Here is a 23,646-nt window from a genome sequence, read left to right as displayed (position 1 = left end):
AGGACAAAAAAACCTCAATGTCACAAAAAACAAAATTCACTTAAAATGTTAAAAGGGAGGGAGAGTGATGCTGTAGTCTGACATTCAGATATACACTGATGTACTAAAATACGCTTCACCTCTACTGACAACCCAATTACAAGTTTTCGGTTTAACAGTACTAAATCTGTGTTCTAACTTGAAACAGTTTAGGAAGCAGACGGAACAAATAATGTGTTTCTCAGATCAAGCACAGAGATCTGAAATGCAAAACCTAATAAAGGAAAAGTGTGATCAAACTAAAGAAAAGTCTCATACTAGTCTCCAAGTTATTTAAAAAGGGAAAATACTGATTAATACAGAGAGATTAAGTCAGTTTTAATAAATCACCTTAGCTAAAGCGGTTAACAGAGAGCAACGTGAAAATACACACTTAAAGAGAATAAATTCACAGGAAAAGAGTGCTATTTTAAAGGTGTGCTTAGAGCATTATAACAAAAAGGCACTAAACAAAGCAAACTGTAGCTTGATTAAAAATCCTTAGCAGCACATAGTAATCCTGAGATATTACACCATAAGGAAACTGCCAAGTTTTACTTTTTACTTACCTAGATGAAGCCATGTGTGTGTGCGTGTGCATATGCGTGTGTGTGTGTCTCTGAAGGTGACGTTAGAAGCAGGGGATGGTTGGAGAAATGAGTGAGAGGAATACCCAGAAACCTGGGATGGGTTTATTAACATTTCTGCTTATGTCATGCATGCCCTTAGTCTAATTTCTTTACATTAGATGTTCCTTATCATACAGTTCTCTACAAAACTCTGCAGTCTTCCTAAGGGTTCAAAACATATTTTAGGATTCTAAAATGATCCCCTTATCCAGACTGAGAACCTGGTTTGGCACAGCAAGGAGAAATGAACAGGTGTCAGAAAGTATCTGTGACTGTTAAAATCCATGGAAACTCTGTGCTCCCCACCCAACCACCCCCACCACCATGTTGGCTCTGCATGCTGACCAGGAGGAAGTGATCCCACAGCTCTGTCTTTGTTCAACCCGTGCTCACGAGGCTTTATGTCAGGTGTGTTGTAAAATTAACTTTGCCTAGAAATAGTCTCTCTTCTCTTTCTTTAGGTTAGATTCAGTGTCACGTTAAACAGAAATTACACACTCTTGAATTTACTACCATTGTGATTATTATCTATGATTAATAATTTCCATTAGGCAAAGTTATATGTTTCCTTTCTATGGGAAGGTTTTTAAGTTTTAGTATCCTTCTTGTATAAAACCACCCAACAAATTACCATTTCTGGGACAATAAAAAGATAGTATCGAGACCAAGGATCTCTATGACAAGATCGAATTAAAAGAATAGTGGTAAAAGCATCAAATCTTATCTACACAGAGTTATTTTTAAATAACAGAACATGAGATAGTATCCTTTTCCAAGAAAACAGGGTTTATAAAACAGAAATTATCAATCCTCCCCCCACCAACTCTTCTCTTAAATCTTCCCATAATACCAAAAAATAGGTATCTACTTGCTGTATACATGTAATATAACATATGTATTATTAAATCAGTCTAGTAACTATATTCCATTTTACAATAGGCACCAAGTCTTCTGCATGTAATTAACAAAGACGGAAGTTTTATTGAGGAGGAGGACAGAATGAAATAAAGAAAGGAAATGTGGAGGAGGAGGGGAGAGGGGGCCAATAAGGCAACACTTCATGAGGAGAGGGACCTAAAAGGTTCTAAACATGACTTGGGAAAGGGGAGCAATGGAGAAAAAAGAGAAGAACTTTAACACTTGCTTACATTCTAAATTCTTTAAATAGACATTTTGAGAATAGAGGCTAGTAACTAATTCACAGATCAACATGAAGTTATTGTTATCTAAAATATAGAAATCCTTGTCAGGGTGATTGCTGAGACTATCGATTATGTTTCTGTCCAGGATTGCTTCCTTGCTATTCTCCTCTGAAATGAGACATGAACTTGGAAATTTCCTGATATCCCAGGAACAGGATTTTGTTAGTATAGAACAGAGGAAAGAACATAGGCAAATCCAACAAGCCCACCTATGTGGTGATCAGGTAAGATAATTAACCTTTCTGAGCTTCAGTTTCCTTGTCGGTAAAGCACAGAGCCTGCAAAAAGTAGACAGGCTATATTTGGGAGTTAACTATGAGTATTAAATAAGCGTAACTTCTTGTTTATAAACAAAAGTTTCAGAGTATGTTTCTGACAGTTGCAAGTGATAGATATATTTCAACATTTAACCTTTAAAATTTTTTCAAGCACAAGTAGAATTAGATAATTGAACAAGAAATATAGACTAATAAAGTAAAATACTGACTGCAAACTCTCTCGTAAAGCATACTACCCACCATTTTCATTATAACTTCTTTGATTTCTTTAATTATAATTTTACAACAAGCAACAGCCCAGAATCTTGTGGTATTAGCAAGAAGGCTCTTTCAAACTGAAAGGCACAGAAGCTAACAGCTGTCAGGGTCTAGAGTCACGCCAACCTGGGTTCCTGCCCTGAGTCTACCAATTTCCTATGCTGTGTGATCTGGGGCAAGAGAAACTCATGTTCTCGTCCATAAAACAGAAGTAATAAGAGTGGCCACAATAAAGGTCCAGGCCCTGGGTGGCAAAATAATCACTGTACGGCTATTTACCCATAAAGCCCAAAGACATTTAATGCGATTTGCCCAAGGCAGCAAGCTGGTGATTGAACACAAATCTCTTGCCTTCCTAGTCCAAACACAGACTGTAACGCACTTGCCTGTCTCCCCAGAAGAGAGCTCCATCTTTCCCTCTCACAATCCACACATGGGGAGAGGATCAGCTTTGCCATCTGAGAGAGTCCATTCATAGCCTTGGAAGCAGATGCAACATTTGATCCCATGTGACTTCTTAGAACCAGAATTTATTCATTTCAAATTCTCAAGCGGATCAGTTATTTTGGTTGGGGTTTAAATGGCCTAAGTCTCTATGTCCTTAGAACAAAGACCCTGTTAGACAGGCACTATCTCTGAGAGGCAGGTGATAGGGGCTGTAGGTCAAAGGAAGAGTTGTTGACAATGAGGTAAGAACCAAAGACGGGCCCCCTGCTGGATCCCTCTTTATTGATCTTTTGAGAGATCTTGAACATGCAACACATTAGAGCTGGGACAGATGTGAAAACATCGGGACTGTGTTCCTTTTTTTTTAATGAAGAAATAAAAATGCCTTTGATTGCAGAAACCGAACTTCAGTCCTGAGAAGGAGCACAGCTTGAGGAGCAAGAACATCCTCAGTTCAGTTTTTGCCTCTATCATGGACCTAAGCAAGTGAGTCCGTAGCGCTTTTATTTCACCATCAGTTTTCAATAGATGAAGCCAGGGTGCCTGCTGAATCCCTTTCCTAACAGCCTGCTGCACAGCAATTCACAAGTTTGCAAGACCAAGACAAACTGTCGTAAGGAAGGGAGTGCAGATTCTGTCTTCAATTATTATCTGTATCTAAGATAGAAAGATGTCATCAAACAGAGCCCTATTTTCCCCAAAAAGATGGGAAAAGGCAAAGAGTCACTTTAGAGTAAAATAATAATAAAGTATTTTAGGCGGTCACGATAATTCTATCTCTCTCAATAAAACAGCAACCCATAATGGAAAGGCATAGTGGTTTACATTTTCATGTGTATATGTATGTGTGTATGTGTGTGTGTGTGTGTGTGTGTGTGTGTGTGTTTGATAAGATTCTTGGCAATCAGTGAGACAGGTATGGTGGGGGTTATTTCCAACATACCCATTTAACTGATGGGAAAACCAAAGCCCAGTATATAAAAATTTGCCTAAGTTCACACAGTAAGAAAATAAGTGTGTTGAAAGCAAGAAGCCACAGATTTCGACTCAAATTCTACTCTGTCAATATCCTAAAGGAATACAATTTGAAGAGCTAAATATAAATGTATAATTTAAAGTGTATAAAAGGATGCTTTATCATTTCTTATTGATGCCTGGATGGCCAGGGTCCTGATGAGTAACGATAAAGGTAGAGAAGATGATTAAGAATCCCTTTAGTCTTTTCCTGCCCCCTGCCTACTTACCCATCCCAGTTAATGACAGTACTTAAAAATCTGTAATGCAAATGTAAAGCCACTAAAGTAACCTATGGTTAAAAACTTCCTTTGCTTTATAAAAAGACTTCTATTGTAATATGAATTGTCCCTGGTACCTGTCTAATAGGGCCCACTGTTATGCAATCTGTAGGACAGGCTTGGAGGTCTTCCACAAAACAGCATACTTCCCCTACTCATTTGTCTTGGCAGAGGTGGGGCAAGAAAGCTGTGGCAAGACAGAAGAGAGGCATTAATTCTGCCTTTGTCTTCAGACTTGCAGCCAAGGAGTCCTGAATAAACAGCTCTCACCTGAATAACCACAGCTAAAAGAGGGGCTGCAGTCTTCCGAGGCTGTTTGGTTTAATGTGAATGACAATTGACTGAGTCTGGGGGACCAGATGATGCCGCAGCAGGTCTGGGGGCCAGCACCACCAATGTACATTCAGGACAGGAGAGGCCCTGGCAGGCAGGACCTGTGGCCAAATCCAAATCCCTGCTTCTCACACTGCAGGTCAGGTCACCAGCATCAGTGCATGGTGAAATCATTTTAGTCGCACTCAACAGTTTGTGCTTTTGTGAAATGGAACAGAACAGAAAAAATGCATGGCACGTGATAAGAATAGATACTATTTCGTGTATACGTATATGCACATATATGGTCAAAAAGGCTTAAAAGCCATTATTCCAAAGGGAGAAGCCACGATCTGCTTCTATTCCTGATAGCCACACTGTAAAGCAGACAACATACTGCTAGATCCTCCAGTTTTTTTCAGTAGAAGCCAGAGTTCTGAACTGTTACATGAAATCTCCCCAATTTTTAAACGAAAGTTCGAACTGTTTAAAACAGTATACCGGCCGAACCAAACCTATCTGAAGGCTGGACCTGACTTCTTGATCTCTGGCTTCCAAGAAATCCGTACCTAGGTACCGTAAGTGAGGCAGCAGAACCCATCTTAAGAAAGCACGTGAGCAGAGCGTTTCTGTTCAATGTCCCTGGGAGACTGTATGCAGAGGCACTCCCAGAAGACATCTGCTACGGCAATACCAGCACTGGAAGAAAAGAATGCATGATCAGGTGAGGGAGGAAGCACCTGGCCTTGGTGACAGCGAAGTGACTGGGCAAAGAAACAAAAGAGCAGTGAGCTTAGCAGTTTCTGTAAGCCATCCTCTAGCTGAGTTAGGTGACAGCATGGAGCCCTCAGACTGCCATAAGCTCTGACTTCCCCTTCACAAGTAGATACAAAAGACAAGACTGATCAGCTGGATAGATAGCTCTTCTTTCTCGAGGTGTGAAAAAGAAAGAAACCAAAGAACGCCATCATCAACAACAAGGTCACACTGTACAGCACAGGGAACTAAACTCAATATCTTGTAATAAGCTGTATTGAAAAAGAAAATGAAAAGGAATGCACACACACACGCACACAGATATGGATGACTGAATCACTATGCTGTACACCAGAAACTTAACATTGTGAAACGACAATGCCTCAATTAAAAAAAAAATTTTCTTTAAAGAGCACCATCATTAGCAGTCACATTTGAGTGCTTCAGCAGTAAGGGCTCTGCCTGCCCATAAACAAGGACCATCTTCAGTTACCCTGGAATTCCACGGAGCAGGTCCAGGGGAATGAACTGGGGCTTGGCAGTGAAGGGGCCATTCAGGTGGCTCCCCTTCTGCCACCTGGCTGTACAGAACTGGGACTGACGTGGTCAAGGACCTTCAGAGCTCTGGACGGATACAGAAGGGGCTCAACCTTGGAGGTTGGTAGGACTGAGCTGAGGTTTCTTCAACCTCCCCCTCCCAGGGAAAAAGACACACAAAAACCAGGGACTGCTACCCACCCACAGTCCCCTCTGCCTTTTGAAAAAACACTTGGAGTCTTCCATGCAAACGTGTGGGCCCCCAGCCTGAGAGCTGGTCTTGCATCAAACAGAAAGCACGGCCAGACGCCAGCGCCAGACCCAGCTGTTCCCCAAGCTCGTGGTGCAGGTGTGAGATCATCTCCATGAACCTCACCTGCCTGCAGTTTGTCACCTCAATGTCATTACCACAGGCAGAGATGCAGTTGGGGCTTTTGTTTTACTTCACACCAGGGGGAAGTCATTTTTGGAATTTTTCATCTTAAATAGATTTTTCTTAAATGTATGTGACACATATTCCTCACAGGACTTAATAAAATAGATATTTCTCATGCCTGGAAAGTAAACTACAGCTGCACATATTGAAACAAAATTTATTTTTTAAAACTAACATATTCCGCTTGGAACTAACATTCAAAACACATATTTAACTATCATTTCTGAAAAAGTTCAGAACCAGCAAAAATAGAACTCTCTTAGCAAGAGGCTTTTAATTAATATAATGCTAATTAACAGGACAAAGACAATACTAACAAAATAACACATTTACTAATATATCCTGGTATCTCTTTTTATCTACAAGGAAAAGAATACAATTTCAAAATGGGGAAAATTCCTATAGCTCTTTTCTTCACATCTAATTACCATCAGGGAAGTAAGCAGGAAAGCCATTATTTTCAGATCCTTAAAAACCTGAGTCTGACATTGTAAGAAAGGGAAGAAGTGCTAATTGTTACTATAAAGCTTCTATAGTTGCTTTAAAATGACTCCTTACAAACACAAATAAATAATCCCACTGAATTCCAAGAGCTTAAGCTGAACTAGATAAAGGGAGCTATTCTTGTACGTCACTTCAATGCAAAGAACATAGGTGCTTTCACTTGGCTGTGTTTTTTTATAGATCAAATGTATTCCCCAACCAGAAAGTGTCCAGCAGAAATAATACTAATGGGAATGGGGTTTTCATGACATTCTCAGGTGACTTCCAAGACCTCCTTGTCACAATCAAGACCGTTACAATGGCAACAGGAAACGAACCTCTGGGACTGCACAGCCTCCCCAGACAGGGTGTACTAAAAGGATTTGGCTTGTCTCGCTCCTCTTGATTATGCAATATATGCTAGAAGCGGAAGAATGGTGACACGGACCACTGGGCTGTGGACAATGTTTTCTGGTCCCACTTGTTTCATCTCCTCATTTATGATTTTGTGTGCTGCCCTGACATTTGCAGTTAGATGACGGTGGACGTAACACCAGGCAAGAGCAAAGAGACACGTTCAGCCTTGTCTATAAGGTGAAGAACGCAGGGAACTACACACTGAGGTTCTCGCTGGGCCGGCATGTCAGCACACACGTGTACACACACGTACGTACGTACGTACATACACACACACACACACACACACACAGAGCTATACACAGGCCCCTCATGTGTCTTTACCCGCACAGATGTATAAACATGCCTGGCCTCGCACAATAAAAATCTTCCTTGAAGTTGTGATCAATATTTTGCAACTCAAATATTCAAAGGCCCTAGAGAAGCTTACGGTTTAAAAGAAATTTATTGTGACTCTTTTCATAAACCAGTATTTGTTAATATAAATAATAACCCCTAGCCTGTCCAAGTTTGGATTTACATATTCAGAAACAGCATGCAAACCCAAACGCAGAGATGACAGCTAAACCACCTTGGGATGCATCCTTCTCTTGTAACATTTTACCTTGTGGGTAAGTAGGTAACCGTGACTTCAAATGGTGATATTTGAAATAAGAGGTATCACCTAGACATTGTTCAAACAAGAAAAATACCTTAAAGATCCTTATTTGAAACAGAAGCAGGGAAACTCAACATAATGTGCCAACTGCCACACCCATAGAACATTTAGGGGGCCCCTCCACATTATAGCGGTTTTAACCTCTCAAAGACCTACCAAGATAAATAAACCACTTCTGTCCTTGGGGACTGGCAAGTGCCTTTCCATTCCCTGTTAGTTCTAAGGCACTCAGACAATGCTATTCACTGCACCTTATGATCTCAAGCGAAACCAGCGCTTCAAATGATTATCTCTATCTAGATTACCATACCCCCATCCCATAGTATAAATATTCAGAGCAAAGAACAAGCTATCATGAAAAACTATTATGGGGAAGTGAGACCCCAAGAAATTACTGAATGCATAACCAGCAAGATTTACACATTGCTTGACCAATTTCCTAAAAGAGAATGCTCAAATCACACTCTTACATTACCCTTGGAAGGACAGTCCAGTTATGAACCCATGATGGCTAAAGCAAACAGCAAATTCACTGCCAAAAGACAGCACAACACTAAGCATGGGATATGTGAAAACCAAGTGATTAAGCGATGTGCATTTTATAAAATCATTTGAAGTAACACACTTAAAGTAGTTTGAAGGTTTTTCAACTATTATCAGCAGTTCAGAGTAATGGTGTTTCATTATTACAGAGCAGCAGAATTCATCGAAGCCGAAGGCTACTTGGAATTAACATAACTAAATATTTCAAAATACTTTTAAAGTCTTTGTGCTCTTTTTAAAAATGTTATCTCTTAAATTCACTTCCTTAATGGAAAACAAACTCATTCTTTCTGAACCAAAAGAAAAGAAAATCCTTAATTTTTCTAATTTATATTTTTCAACAGGCTTCTACTTTTTATTATTATAAATGGGTTTCCACCTACGATGACTAAATGTAGCTTCCTCCTCGTAATAAGGGGAAACCATAAGGTAGCAACAGAGGGAATTCTGTATCTCCCAAGAAAGCAAGAAGATCGAGTTAGCAACTCAGAGCACATGGCTCTGAAGTAGCCTAGTCAAGTCTTCCTCGACTTGAGGTCAGAAGCTGCTCACTCCTTTGCTCCCTCATTTGACATAAGCTTTATTTTACCCATTAACACCTTTCTTTTCTAATTTTCCTTACCCAGAATCATTGAATTCAAGAAGTTAAGGGGAAAAAGTAAGGGGAAAGGAGGGGAGTACGTGGATGCCATCACCACAGGAAAAAATAATAGTAAAAATAAAGATACTCTAACAAAACAGTGTTACAACAGTGCGGTACAACAGACATATGTGAGCCACACATGTAATTCAAAATTTTCTAGTAGCCACATTAAGTTCTTTTTGAAGATAAGATTAATTTTTTGGATGAAGGTAGTCAAAAGGTACAGACTCCCAATTACAAGATAAATAAGTACTAGGGATCTAATGTACAGCTTGATAAATATAATTAACATTTCCATACGTTATATATGAAAGTTGTTAAGAGAGTAAATCCTAAGAGTTCTTATCACAAGCCAAAAATTGTTTTTTCTATTTCTGTAATTTGGTATCTCTATGAGATGATGGTTGCTCACTAATCTTATTGTGATAATCATTTCATGATGTATGTAAGTGAAATCATTATGCTGTATACCTTAAACTTATACACTGATATATGTTGATTATACCTCAGTAAAACTGGGGGCAGCACAGGGAACTGTATTCAGTATCTTGTAATAGTCTTTAATGATAATGAATAGATATATATGTATATGCATGACTGGGACACTTTGCTGTACACCAGAAGTTGACAAATTGTAACTGACTACACTTTCCTTAAAAAAAAAAAAGGGCAAAAGATGAGATTTTAATATAATTTACTTAACTCAAATTATTCAAAATAGTATCATTTCAACATGAAATAAATATAAAAAATTGAGATATTTAGCTTTATATTTTTTACACCGAGGTTCCAAATTCCAGTGTGTGTTATACACTTACAGTTCATCTCAACTTGGACCAGCCACAGTTCAAGTGCTCAAGAGCCACGTATGGCTGGTGGCTTCTGAACTGGATGGTGCAGGCTTGCGAGCTGCCAGGTGCTGTTCTAAATGCTTTAAATGTAGAGACTCATTTTACCCTCACAACAATCCTACAAGGTAAACACTGCCATTACTCTCATTTTATAGATGAAGAACTTACAGAGCAGAGACCCCAAAAATCACATGCCAGTAGGTAACAGAGGATAAAGTCAAACTACAGCCAACTGGCTACAACTACCATATTATTTATTAAAAGCCTACAGGGAGTTTGACAGACACAGAGCTGCATATCTAAATAAATTCTCTGATGTGCTCCTCAGAACAACCCTAGAAGGTAAGTATTACTATCCCAATTTTATACACTGCTGCATCTTTAATAGAAGACACAGAGTAGGGACAGCATGACTTCACAAAGTAACACACAGTGGAAGATAGCAAGGGTGACCCTAAAAGAACATTCAGTCTAGTAAAACAATATAAAACCATTACAAAGGTTACTACACTACAAGGTATAATGAACTAAAAGAGAGGGGCAAAGGAGATTTAAAGGGAAAAACCTTAGCCCATTAAGAGAATAGACAAGGCCTTCATGGAAGAGGTAACATTTAAAAAGGACTTAATTAGGAGTCTAGAATAAACACTCCAAGAGCAAAAATAAGAGAGTGGAAGAAAGTAGTTCTACAAGAGTGTTAAAGGAAGGGCTAAAATAGTTAAAAACTGGCTGGAATGTAGAGTACATGTAGGAAAAGCAATTGTCAGATGTGGTATTGAAATTGTCCAACAGCCACGGCAGGGGAACAACTCAAACTCTGTGCAAAGTTTGAGGAGTCTGAGTTAGCATGATTAAAGCTGACCCTTAGGTAAAATCAGTCTAGCAACACTGGGCAGGGTGGACAGCAACAGGAGAGCCTACATATAGAAGGCTGGCAAGGATGCTGTTACAAAAAACCTAGGCAGGCAACTGCCACGGTCACAAGTCCCTTTTAAAATGGGAAGTAAGGATGTGGATTTGTGGCTGCAGAACCCTTAAGGTCTGGGATCTAAAGTTAGGTCAAAGCTGATGGGGTTTCAGCCTTTGGTGACGAGCAGAGTGGTGGAACCATTAACAGAAACTCTGGATATAACATAATCCAACCAGTAGGCTAGTTAATCATAGTAAGTAGAATTTTTTATTCCCACTCCCTTTTTTTCCCCAGCCTCAACTTCCTGCTGTATCTGTGCTTCCCACATCATGATTTATACTACTATCTACTGGCCTTATAAATGGCTCTTATTTTAAATTAAAGAACTCCTTTCCTATCAAGCAAATCATTAGTGGCTAGCAGAAAACAGCAAAGGGCATTATCTTTCAACTTAGAATAACTCTATACCTCCAAGTTCTTCAACTCAAAGACGGAAGAATTTCAGATTTGTAGCACAGCTGAATAATGCTCTGTAAGGGCTTAACAAACAGCCATGCCTAAAATATTGGCCTTTTGCTTGAAGTTCTTAATGTTTTCAAGGACAAGTTAAAGACGATTTCCCTACAATCTACTTCTCTTTGCATTTATTTATTATTTTTCATGTTTAATTAAGAAACACTTCCACTTTAAGCAAATACTTCCCTTTTTTTCCCTTTAATTACCTGACAAACGGTAGTAGAGCTGCATAAATTCTGCCTGAGGTTAAAGCTGGAGTAGAGCCTAATCACCAGCTTGAGACATTGTTCTGGCCAAGTAAAGCAGAACACATTTATCCCCCGTGTTTGAACAATACTTAGGCACTTCCGTTAAGACCTCCTTTTACCCAATGTTGATTCTGATTAACCCCCTTTCCTAATTTGTGCGGGAAGTCTGGGCATTCTTCACACCACCACCGCAGGATTAAGAAAATGAACCTCAGTGCAGAGGTTCAGGTATGCACAGCCTCTTTAGTAGAAAACATGCACACATATGCCAGTCCTACCCCGTTAAATGCCAGCTTGGGCAGCCTTCCCTTGATTCAACTGATTTTGTTCTAGACACACCTTCAGATGTTTCTACTGTTTCCCAGAAAGGTATTCAAAATACAGTAATGAGAGGTGGTAGAAAAGTCAGGGGAAAAAATACAGGTAAAACAAATGTCAAAAATAAGTATTATGCAATTAAGGATAAAGACTGTAAGCATAAGCTAAGAAAAATTAAGAAATTAATGGCACTTACATAAAACTATGAATCTCAAGGCCAAAGAGACACACACACAGGTAATGCGCCCGTACTTCTTTCTGTTCTTAAGAGGCCCCACTCCAAAGTCTCAGTCTCAAGTATGTCGTCTTACATGTGTGGTCTAAAGATGCTCAAAGCACTTTTCTTATCCTACAGTTCAATCTAGTAATAAAAGTATGGTGCTCTGGAAGACTGAATTCAGAGCAGCTGGGAAGTTTCACTGGAATCAAATGATCTCATCTGCCAACCATCCAGGACTCCCCAAAGTTTGGAAGTGCTCTGGTGTCACTGGCAATCTCTCCAGCAACTGACAAGGGAAGTGGAGAGGGTGGGGAAGCAGCTACCTTTCCATTTAGGGAAATCTTCCTGCATTCCAGTCCACTTTTCCAACCAAGATATAGAAACCACATAGGCAGAGCAGCTGATTCCAACTAAAAAGTCTGTTTTTCACATGGGTACTTGGAAGGGCTCTCAAGGAAGCCTCTACTCAGGTAATCATTTGTAGACACACGAAACAGACTGGTGTGCAAGAAACAAGAGGTCCTAGAGACTCTGGCTACCTGACTCATTAGTGCTCAACTCTCTTTGGAAGCAACCAGCTGCCACTGGAGGACAACTTCCAAAAACTTTAGAGGCAGTGATGACAATGATGATAATGATGATGAAGACAGTAATGGCAGGAACCATTCTTGTGGAGCTAAAGATGTCTGGAAAGTACAAGGCCTTGAAGTTAGAAAGATCCTAATTCAAATTCAAACACTTCGAGCAACTCATCTAAACATTCTGAGTTCCCATTTCTTCATCCAAAAAATGAGAAGAGTGAAGAGGTATAAACCCAGAGAGCTGCTGTGGAAATAAATTCAGCAGTGCTGACGGAAACACCTGGCACACAGAAAGTGGTTCACAAATATTCGTTCATTACCCTCCCCTCCAGAGTACAGTTCATGGTGCCTTAAACAAATCAGGGAGAACTGACTGTTCTCCTCCCCAACAGGAGGAGACCTAGGATTTATAGCTTTTGTTCCCGTGGAGGCTTATATTCGCTCGACAAACGCTTATTGAGGACTCACTGTGTGCCAGGCTCTGTTCTGGGCATTTGGAATCTATATGCTTTAATTTAGACCTTGATGGAATTTGATTTACTTCTATTTTTTAAGGTCTGGGACTAAAAGCATAAATTCCTCAAAAAATAAACCAGTACTGAATTAACATTCATTTTTAAGATCATGACAACAGTTTGTCTGCTTCATTGTTTTGATGCAAGCATGATTCATATTTATTACTTGTGCTATTCATCTGATGTCAACCTAAATGTCACCCCAAAATAGGCAAAGTTGCAGGAGACTGGGTCCTGAAAAAAGGACCAAAATTAATACAGTGTGAAATCACCAGCAGAAATGGTAAGCATACAAGTATAATACGAAAAAAAAAAATGTAAGTTCAGAAAAGAAGGAGGGCAAGAGAGAGCCAAAGTGGAAGCGGAAGACAGCACTGAAAGAACCCACAAGGAGCTGTGTGAGCTTGGGTACCACTGGAGATCATGATTTCTAACAAATGATTAAAATGCGATGGCCATCATTATGGTGATGTTACTACGGTGACACTACACCCTGGGACTCAAGTTTTCTCAATCAGCAGAGATGTTCTGACTAGATCTGCGATTTTTAAGGGAGGGGAGTTTCCAATGTTTTAACTCATTAAAAAGGATGAGACATTTTTTAAAAAAGGTTAAGAAGTACCTGGCTAGAGGATACCGCAGACGACTTCCACTTCTAACATCCTATCATGACGATATACTCTGGCTTCACTTGACCTCAGAGCCTTGGCAACAGAAAAAGAAAGCACCTTAATCACTTGTCCCCAACAAAAAACCAAATTCAAATATTTTAACAAAAACAAATGAACAAAAAGAGGGTCGTCACAAGGATCAATGAGAAAAAGGTGTCAAGGATTAAGAAGTGACATTAACTCAACCCTCTGTCCCTGTGTTTTTTAAATTTTATAAGCTACCGGTACAATAAATCCTCAAGGGAAAAAAGCAAATAATTAAGCAGAGATGACATTTGTTAGATTTCACAGTCAATATAATAGTATGACATATAGTGCATTCATTTCTCTTTAAAAAAAAAATACTAGTTAGAAATATGTGTCCCAGTTTTTAATAAACTCTGCCACAGCAGCAGAAATGATGCCCTGCCTACTAGAAAAGAGTCCAAAAGTGTCAGCGAGTACAAACGGAATCACTGACGAGAGGATGCAGTCCAAGCCAATATCCACCGAAACTCAAGGATTACATACATGGTATTAAGGCTACCCATATGTTGCAAACCAGTGGGTATCCGTATCGGGCACTCGGCAAATATCACCTCATTTTATTTCTACAACTCTTTGAGATATATATATCTCCATCCTTAAAATGGCAATAATAAAGTCCAGAGAAGTCACATTTCTAGGAAGTCAAAGACCCAAAATTCAAATGATAGGTTTACTTGGCTCCACGCCCCTGCTTTCTAACTAAGCCTCTACCCTCATTAAAAGCCACCAAAAAAAAATGGCACTTCCCAGGCGGGAAACAATTTTCAGAGCATGTTATTTTGCTCCACACTGATGACTGCCTGCATACTAGGCTCAGGGAGGTCACTATAATCACGTGGACCTAGATGAGAACTATTTTTCATAAATACAGACTATACCTACAACAGGTATTTTTTAAAGTGGACAAAACAGCTACTCACATAACTAAAATGGCCCCAAGTATATAAAGGGATGAAAACTGCAGTGAGGTAGTACTCAGCTGATGAACCCAAAAACCAAACCGCAGTGGGTGCACTAGAGCCATGAGCAGTGAAAAGGGTTTCAGTAGAAAATGTGCTGATACTCTGAGTCAAAAACAGCAAGAGGGTCTTCAGGCCTCAGAAATTTCAAGTTTACCTTTATATTCTAGATCCTGTTGGCAGGGGGCAGGGAGCAGTGGCTACAGATATTTGTTTGCCTTAATAACTTAATAATACTTACCTTTAATCCAGCAGAGAGAAAACAGTTTTTTAAAAAATTTCCAATGTAAGGTAATAATCCAAAAGCTATGGGCTTCTTAAATGATAATGACTTCTCTTTTCTGTGGCTTGTGTATGAATATAAAGCATGCCCTGGCAGTATCTTTTAGCTACCTCCACAAGAGCAGCAGAGCAGATAAACATCAAGGGCTTATAGTGGATTGGGCTAAAACAGTAGTAGATGCAAGGAGTTCAGGAAACAGCATTATGACTAAGAAGAACCTCCAAATCCCAGGCAAGGTATTCACTGCCAGCTCTGCAACAAAGTTACAGAATAAACAAGCTGAGGCCAGTTTTAACTTCATCTCTACTTCCATTGTCTCAAAAATGGGAATTATAATTTAAATTAATGTAAAGACAATACAAAATGTAAAGTGTTACCACTACATTAAATAAAGCATGCTTTGAAGAAACTCTAGAGATACACAAAAGAAATTCAACAACCAAAGTCACCTAGAGTGTTTCCGTATGGTCTCATAAATGAAAATTAATATACATCACTAAAGTTATAAACTATATTACTCCTTTATTCATGAGTCATTTACATCCTTCCAAGGAAGGATATAAGTAGAAGAATGTATTAAAAATATGCATAAACATACATGCCCTACACTTAAAGCAAAATTCCACAACTTTCCCAAAGTTAACAACTGCATACTGATAAATGAGGTGGGTGTTTGACCAAATAAGCATCAAATACAACTCTCCCCAAATAAGAGTATTTACTGTAACAGGCCTAAAAACAGTAAGATTTCCCAACTTTGATTTATGAATCTTTTACTTCAAAAAAGCAGTTCTGAGATATTTAGACTACACTGAGAGATTCCTTGGGTATGTGTAAACATACAGATGCAGTGGTGGTGAAGTGAAAGTGTTAGGTTTTTTTTACTCAAATAAACTTAAAAAAGAAAACAGAAGAGTATTAAAATGTAGTTAAGTTCTCAGACATGTATTTTCAACTTAAATCATTGTATTTTCCTCCGAATGTCTTTCCAGTTCTCAGTAGTGACTAAAATAAACAAAGGAAAACACACAGGGAAGTTACATTTCTGAGACACAAACATAATGAGGTATTATGAATATAATATGCAAATGCAACTTTTACAAAGCAACATACTCAGCATCTAACCATTCCAAAAATATTCATAGTCCCATTTAAAGTTCACGCCAACTTCCTCTCTAAATGATAATACTAGTAATTATCAAGTACTGTGCCTGCCCCTAGTACATGTCAGGCTCCAGACTTGGTTTTATATTCTAATATGATCTTATTTTATCCTCAAAAAAACAAAATAGGTCTAAATATCATTTTTGAAAAGAAGAAAATAAGATACAAAAGTTAAGTAACTTGCCCATGGTCATGGACCAGTGACCCAAAACCAAGTGAGTCTAAATGCAAAAGCTATGCTTTTTAGTTCCCAGTGGTATTTAAAGTGGGGCTAGTATAGCAATATATGGAGAACTAGGTAGTTTGCTACTGCATAGCTTTCAGGGAGAGATTTTAAAGAGAGATATGGCGAGGGATGGCACTCCATTAAGACCTTGCTGGGAAACCGCCCGAAGCTTATCTGAAGGCTGATTTCTCGAATCAAGGAACATTTTAAAAACACCAAAGCTGTTGTCCTTGACTCAAACGTGTCAGAGGAGATAAAGCAAATTCATATCAAAAAAATTTTTTGAAAAACTACTATGTATGACAGGTAGGTAAAAAAGGACTAGCATGATGTCAGGTTAACTGGAAACATTCTAGCTGAAACTGACTCAGAAATTAATATATTCCATTTTGCAGAACATGGAAAAGCTAATCGAACATTCTAACATCAAAACTATCAGCAAATTCAAATATATCCATTTTAAGCCAAGGAAAATTACAGAAGCCCTGAATACAAAAAGAGCTATGAATTTAACTTAATATTAATTAGGACATGCTCCTTTTCCAAAGACTTAACTGGTCAAGAAGTTTCAAGAAGTCTTAAGTGATTTCGCCTTGTGGATGGAAGTCCTCCTCCACCCAGTGATTAAAATCCTCTCCTCCACATTGTCAACTGGATCTTCTCCATACTAGGAAACTGAGATAAGTTTCCTGAAGGAGAACCAGCTATTTTTATTTTGGTGTTTTATGTATAAAGTACCATATTAAAGAATTTACTAAAAAGCAAACACTTACTTAGTACTTACTGAATTCTGATCGGTGACTTCCCTAACCAACAAATTATTTTCCTAAAATAGCAGTAGAAAAGGCTGTTATGTCAAAATACACTGTATATCAAATAGTTCTATGATGGCATAAAAGCATTAAGTGGAATTTTTATCTCAAGGGAAACAAATTTAAAGTCCACACAGGAACAATTTTGACTGCCTTGATTTCAGTAAGTACAATACCATTCAATGCACAGAAACTGTTTGGTTTTTGAACAGTCACCTGAGTGATCTTTGACTAACAGGGAAGATGAACTGTGAAGGAGAGAAAGCTTAGGCAGTAACTTCAAATTCTGCCCAAAAAGAACATTCACTGACTTCTCTAAAGGCCTTTATTCTCTCTCTATGGAGGTACTTCAGAAATTTCATTCAAACCCCCAACAGTTTCTAGCAAATTATATTAGAATTGTGACCTTATAAAATGCCTACAGATAATTCTAATTAATCTCAGATTGTAGAATGGATTAAATGAATGCATTTTGTAGCTCTCTGCATAGATTACACATGTCCATTAACTGTTCGTGAGCATCTTAAGAATAATTCCTGGAAAATCTACAAAGGTACCTAATAGTTCAGAGCGGTAAGAAACTTCTGACAACATTCTTTGGGAATCAGTAACACAGACAGGCTCTAACTGCTATCTTTGTGGAGGTACTGTATTGAGGGACAGCATTTATTGTCCCCCTTTCCATGACATGTGTAATTGAGAGGTTTGGGGGTTTTTTTAAACTTAAAAAACAATCATTTTATGACATGACAGTGCCAAAAGAAACTACAATCTTAATGGCAGAAATTTAAGACTCAAAACTGATGGAAATTCAAAGACCCCTTCGGTAGCTCTGGATATAGCTTGCTAGTGTCTTTCTTTTGGCCATGTGTGTGACACTCTTTCAAGTAACAAATACTACAAGAAGATAAAGGAAGGGTCCTCCATCACCTCCTGGGCCCGTTCTCCTCGACTGTTACCTCCATGATAAGCTAAGGTGCTCAGAGGTGTCTGCCAAGTCCCAATGCTCCAGCAGGAGCATTGACTGAGAGGCCCTCAGGCACTGCAAACCAACGCTGTCACTTCTAGTCACTGCTCAGCCCAGCTAATGCCATGCCTGTCATGACAAGCACCAGTCACCTTAAGGCACCACACCTCTGCCTCGACAAGACATACCTTGGAAAGGTATGAGCCACTGAGGGAACTTGTTTCAGGGGTTGCCAAGGGAGGCTAGCCTTGTCTATAAACAGCAGAGAGGCAGCGAAACAGCCCAAAGGCACAGATACAAAAAGGGCTGCTAGCCCTGAGCGCAAATAATTGTCCTACTTCTTGCGCACAGACGGGATAAAAACAACACACTGAGATACCGTGTGGCCGGGCAAAAGTGGGTTTGGTTGTCAGCCTAAACCTTCCGTCTGGTGTTAAGATATAGCAGACCACACCCCAGATGTGTTCCTTCAAACAAATCACATCTTTTTCTCTTACCCTTTTTTTTTTTCCTTTCTGTAAAGAGAGAGGTGCCTGCCAAAGATACAAATCAGCTGAAGTTGACCTTAAACTAAAACCCTTGTTAACTTACTCTGACAAATGAGTAGGTATGTCATTTCATGCACCCATACCCCAAAGCCACCACTTTTCAGAAATAGCATCTAGAGATGCTGAGCAGAAAATCATTTGTTTACTACTCATCAACCCTAAATGTTGAGGCTGCCCTTAGTCATCAGAAAGCCATTCCATCAGAAAAATGCCATTTATTTCAGTGAAGACAAGTTCTGAAATCCTTGTCTTCCTCCTTATTTTTGACTCAGTGTCTCATCCCACAGTCGGGGTGGGGAAGGGTTCTGCCGCGCTATCATTTGCACCTCATTACACTGGGCTGGAGCTTTGAGAAAGCTGATATTCCCTCTAAATTTTTACAGATGCTTCTAGTTTACCAGTTCATGACTGCACTACTAGAAAAGACTTCCTGCCTCTAAACTGCTTGCTGGCATGTATGCTGAATTTCAAAATCCCTGAAAAAAGTAAACCTTTGTGGAGTTCTCTTAACTTTCTTACTGGGGGAGAGGGGGAGGGTCACTAAAACCACACAGAGCAAAAAAAAAAAAACTTTCTCTGATGCCCTGAGACTCAATCTCTCAGACACACTCCCTTCTAACTATTAACTCTTTATCTTGATTTGGAAACCCCCAACACACACACACACACACACACACACACACACACACACAAATGTTTATTAACAGAAAGTTACCTGTGGAAGGTGTTTTTCACCCTCAATTATGATGAGGACGTGTCCGGCAAATTGTAGGAATCATGCCATCATTGATGGCCTTCCACCTGAGCTTATGTGTTTCCATCTATTTCATGTGTCACTGGAAAAACACTTGGGGACAGAGAGAAGGGACACTTTCTAAACTGCTGCCTCCTGCCCCCTTTGTTTAATGACTCCAAGGTTTTTCAAAGTTCAGGGCAGGTGACACTGGCCTGTTCTTAATCTTTACTGCTTTAGCAATGTTAAGGCTGATGACGAGGGACACAAATCCCTGATGGAACTGAATGCATTCCAAGCTCCCCGACCCACTCAAAGCCGTAATCCCCTGCAGCTGGATCTTACTTACCACCATGCACAGCTAATACATTTTTTAAAAGCTAGTCACTGGTGACAAATGTAAACTGGACAGAGCAGCAGCTCTCCCTACCCCCCACCTCACTCCCCAACCCCTCGATCTTCCCCCACAACCCAGAGACTCGCTGTTTCTGTGATTGATCGGACCTGCCTCTTAGAACCACCAAGCCTGGCCCGGAGAGTTCTGCTCTAAGTGACTAGAAAGATTTTAAAAGCATCTTCAGCTGTCAGGCTGTAATAAAAACAACAAAAAAGTCATCCTTAACACAAACATTTCACAACCAAGGAAACCCTGTAAGTTGAGATTATCACTGCCATATTCAGCTCACTATTTATTTAGCCATCACACGCAGGCAAACTGTTCAGGCACCTCAGCGGCTTGACAGAATTAGCTAGTTGCCATATTCCTGGGCATAAGAAAATAATGCAAAAAGCAACTTGAAGCTGGAGGATCTTTTGTGATATATTTTGTTTGGACTCATTCACTTATTTCTTTTGGAAGAAACTCAACAGAAATATAAGTAAGCAAGTAGTCTTTCATGATGGGGAAGTATGTTTTCACCAAAGATTTTGATGATCCACTGAGAAAGGGAAATCAAGTCACCCAAACAGTTAACAGGTTTGTGCTGGATGACATCTCCAAAATCAAAGTAAGAAATTATGGAACCCACAGCCTAAAGACAGATGGAAGGATCAATGGATGGATAGATGCCTAAATTAGGAAAACCACAGTCTCAAATGTATTGTATACAACACAGATAACAGATTTTGATAAGGGGTAAGCCATCCACTTTACCTGATGCAGAAAAACCAAGGGTTAATACATGTGACTTTTTCAGGTTTTTACTCGTTCCCAGATAACTAGCAATAAGTGTTATGTTTTAAGTGATATTACGAATTAGACTTGGCAATGGCTACCACAACACTGACTACAATGCTTATATTGCATTAGGTTTAATTACTGCAAAGTTACATCTGTAGAGAGAAGCATAATTTTATAACCACCCTCAGCATTCTAACTTGAGCTTAGTCCCTGCGTGATACATACTCACACAAGTTAATTGAGGCCCTGAAAGGCACCACAGTTAATAATGTGTAACCAGCAAGAACACAAGGAGAAGTGACAAGCAGGTCTCCCTGAATTAAATTCACATCTGATTATGCGACCTCTCAGTGTCCTCCTGGCATTGCTGAAAGCAGGTACTCCAAAGAAGCCTGGTGATCAGCCTCAGCAGGACCCATGGAAAAGGAATTTGACTCAGGGTGGAAGGGGGGAATGGGGACTGGGGACATTATACCAATGGGGAAAGAATTAGGACAATGTGCTTGAAAAAGTCCAGCTCTGATTTTCCTACTTGTCACCCATTGTCACATTCCCAGAGCCCAGAGACCTCAGTCAACATATGAGTAATTCAACCAAAAGGGAAAAATACAAACTCTGTTGTTCATGGTGACTGTAATGCCTTGGGACTAAAACATGGGGTGTGTGCAAGTAAGGGAAATGCTTGAGTCTTGTGGCGGGGAAAAAGAAAAGGAGGTTGAAAGATTACTACGTGTACACACACATAAAAAAGGACTTGGCGGTTTGTGTGAGGAAAAGTGTGAAATACAAATAGGTGGCTACACACTTTTTAAGGCTAGAGTACAGAAAAACCAAACCAAAAGAAGGAAAGAAAATAAGCCCCTGTGATTCATGAATTTCAGAATTATGGTTAATGGCAATGGACATTTAGTCTGAATCCACGTTATATGTCCATCCATCCAGAAAATATTAAAGACTGTTGTATTCTTCATATAGTAATCACAGGTGGCTGTGCTCTGCAGTATTACCTTACAGGTCTACTATAAACTGCAATGAGTATATCCACTTCATAATGCAAAATGATCTCAGGTCTAAAGTTCCATGTCCACAATGACATGTTCATGCTATAAAGCTGTCCAAAAACCTATAGAAAATGTAGAAAATTAAGCCTCTGAAAAAACTGAGTAATAAGTGGATCTCTGCCTATTAACTAAATGTGATCAAAATGGAGTTTCTCTAATCAAAGCTTTTAATACTAAAATATTCAATAATTGTGCCCAGAGAAGTTACACGTACAAATAAATTGCTAATTAATCCAGTGAGAAGTAACTGATACTATCTGATAGGAAAATCCAAAAAAATTATATTCATCTGAACTTCCAGTGACCAATTCATAATATAGAAACCTAACTGAAAATGCTTAGTCTTGAGTAAGCAAAAATCCTTCCCATGGAAGGCATATAAAACAAACACTGTCTCTTTAAGTCGAAGAACCCACTAGAGTTAGGTAGCATGAAGCCAAGAAAAAGTTCTGAAGTTTAACTCTCAGGAGCAAACATTTTCTACTTGTGAAGTAAACTTTGTTAAAAGACAGCAGACTACGGTCCCACCAGTGAAAACAGGAAAGTTTTCAGCCAGTGACAGCGTTGCCTACGGAGGGGGTAGGGAAAAAAAAGTGTCATAGACTCACTTTATTAAACCATATGCTCATTGCCCTGTGAAGAAAGCAGGGTCACTAATTAGTTCATTCTGTGAAAGAAGCCCTTCCTGATCCCGTTGACTTTTGTCCCCCTGGTTAGCTCCAGCTATTTCTGTCATGCAACTTGAAAATCACTGGAGGGAGGAAGATCGCCATAACAACCGCTGAAATGATCTTGTGGAATGTGTCTAGTGGCACTGGAATAACCTGAATATGTGCTCCAGATGTGTCTGCTGTCAGGAAAAAAGTAAACACATCTGATGGACAGCGTATGACTAGATGGCCTCGAAGCGACTCCAGAGGCTGGGGGAGGGGGAGGGGCGGCACATGTGCGCCGGGTTGGGGGCAGGGGGAGTGGGGATCCGGGATCCGGGCTGCCCGGGGCACCGCGGGACCCGGGGCGGCCGCGAGCACTGAGCACAACTGTTCCGCCGAGTCCCTCCCCAGAGTGGCCTCTGCGGGACGGCAACGGCCTCTGCGAATTTCCGTCTGGCACGGACTTGTGAGCATTTGGGAGCAAACTCAAACAGGAACGCTGGGAGGAAGGGGGAAAAAGAGCGGAGCGGGTTCAAGATGCTTTCTGCCTTAAAAATTAATGGCAACGTGTTTTTAAAGCCTTCTGTCTTCTGGGGAGGGCTGTCTCCAGGCCCCTTGCCCTGCCCCCCTCTGCCCAGTGAATGGTTTTGCCTCTTTGCCCTTGATACGCGCACTCTTGAAGCCCTCTTTTTATTAGGTGACTGAGTGATTACATTCCTGATCTGAAAATATTGTCTTTTTTTGATGCTGGAGTTGTTCTACAGACTTTCACAGGCTGGACAAGTGGTCTGGTTCCCTAAACCATACCCCCCCACACAATTTTTTTAATATTTTCCCAAACACATAGAAAGCACAAGAAAAAAACATGACATAGGCCAAAACACATTTTCACCTTAGGTCCTATCCTCAGGGGTGGTTGTAAAGGAAGGATTTAGACCTCTGCCCATTGCTTATGTTCACAAACAAAACAGTAGTCTACAAACATGGAGCGCAGACTAGGAACTTGTTGAGGATCTGCTGAATCAAACTAGTTTTTAATGTATAAGATTAACTAAAAATGCTCCTTGGGATCTACAAATCAACAGTGGCAGAGATTACTTAAAAATATAAGTAACCAAGTTTAAAAACACTTAAGAAAAATAAATGGGAAGTTTATTTCCCCAGGGGAACAAAAATGCCTTCCCTAAAGAAAATAGGAAATGCCTTATCTACTATAGAACACAAACCACCTACTTGTGGGTGAATCTACCACATTTTAATGCCTATTCCTACTCCAATAGTTTGTACTGTG

General features: G+C 39.7%; 1 protein-coding gene across 5 annotated transcripts in view; it reads right to left on the bottom strand.

Annotated features, from left to right (window-relative positions):
- BNC2 (basonuclin zinc finger protein 2) overlaps positions 1 to 23,646 on the bottom strand; it is a 478,550-nt gene that overhangs the window by 344,904 nt on the left and 110,000 nt on the right. Inside the window, exon 2 of one of the 5 annotated variants that reach the window (XM_064490191.1) lies at positions 13,694 to 13,775. The exons of the other annotated variants lie outside the window; for them this stretch is intronic. The gene's annotated coding sequence lies outside the window, so the exon portion shown is untranslated. The remainder of the gene's footprint in view (positions 1 to 13,693; positions 13,776 to 23,646) is intronic. 5 annotated transcript variants of the gene reach the window in all.

Source organism: Camelus dromedarius, chromosome 10 (genome assembly GCF_036321535.1).
Source record: "Camelus dromedarius isolate mCamDro1 chromosome 10, mCamDro1.pat, whole genome shotgun sequence".
Taxonomy (NCBI): Eukaryota; Metazoa; Chordata; class Mammalia; order Artiodactyla; family Camelidae; genus Camelus; species Camelus dromedarius.
Note: the sequence above shows the minus strand (reverse complement) of the source record. Positions and strands in the feature narration are given on the sequence as shown.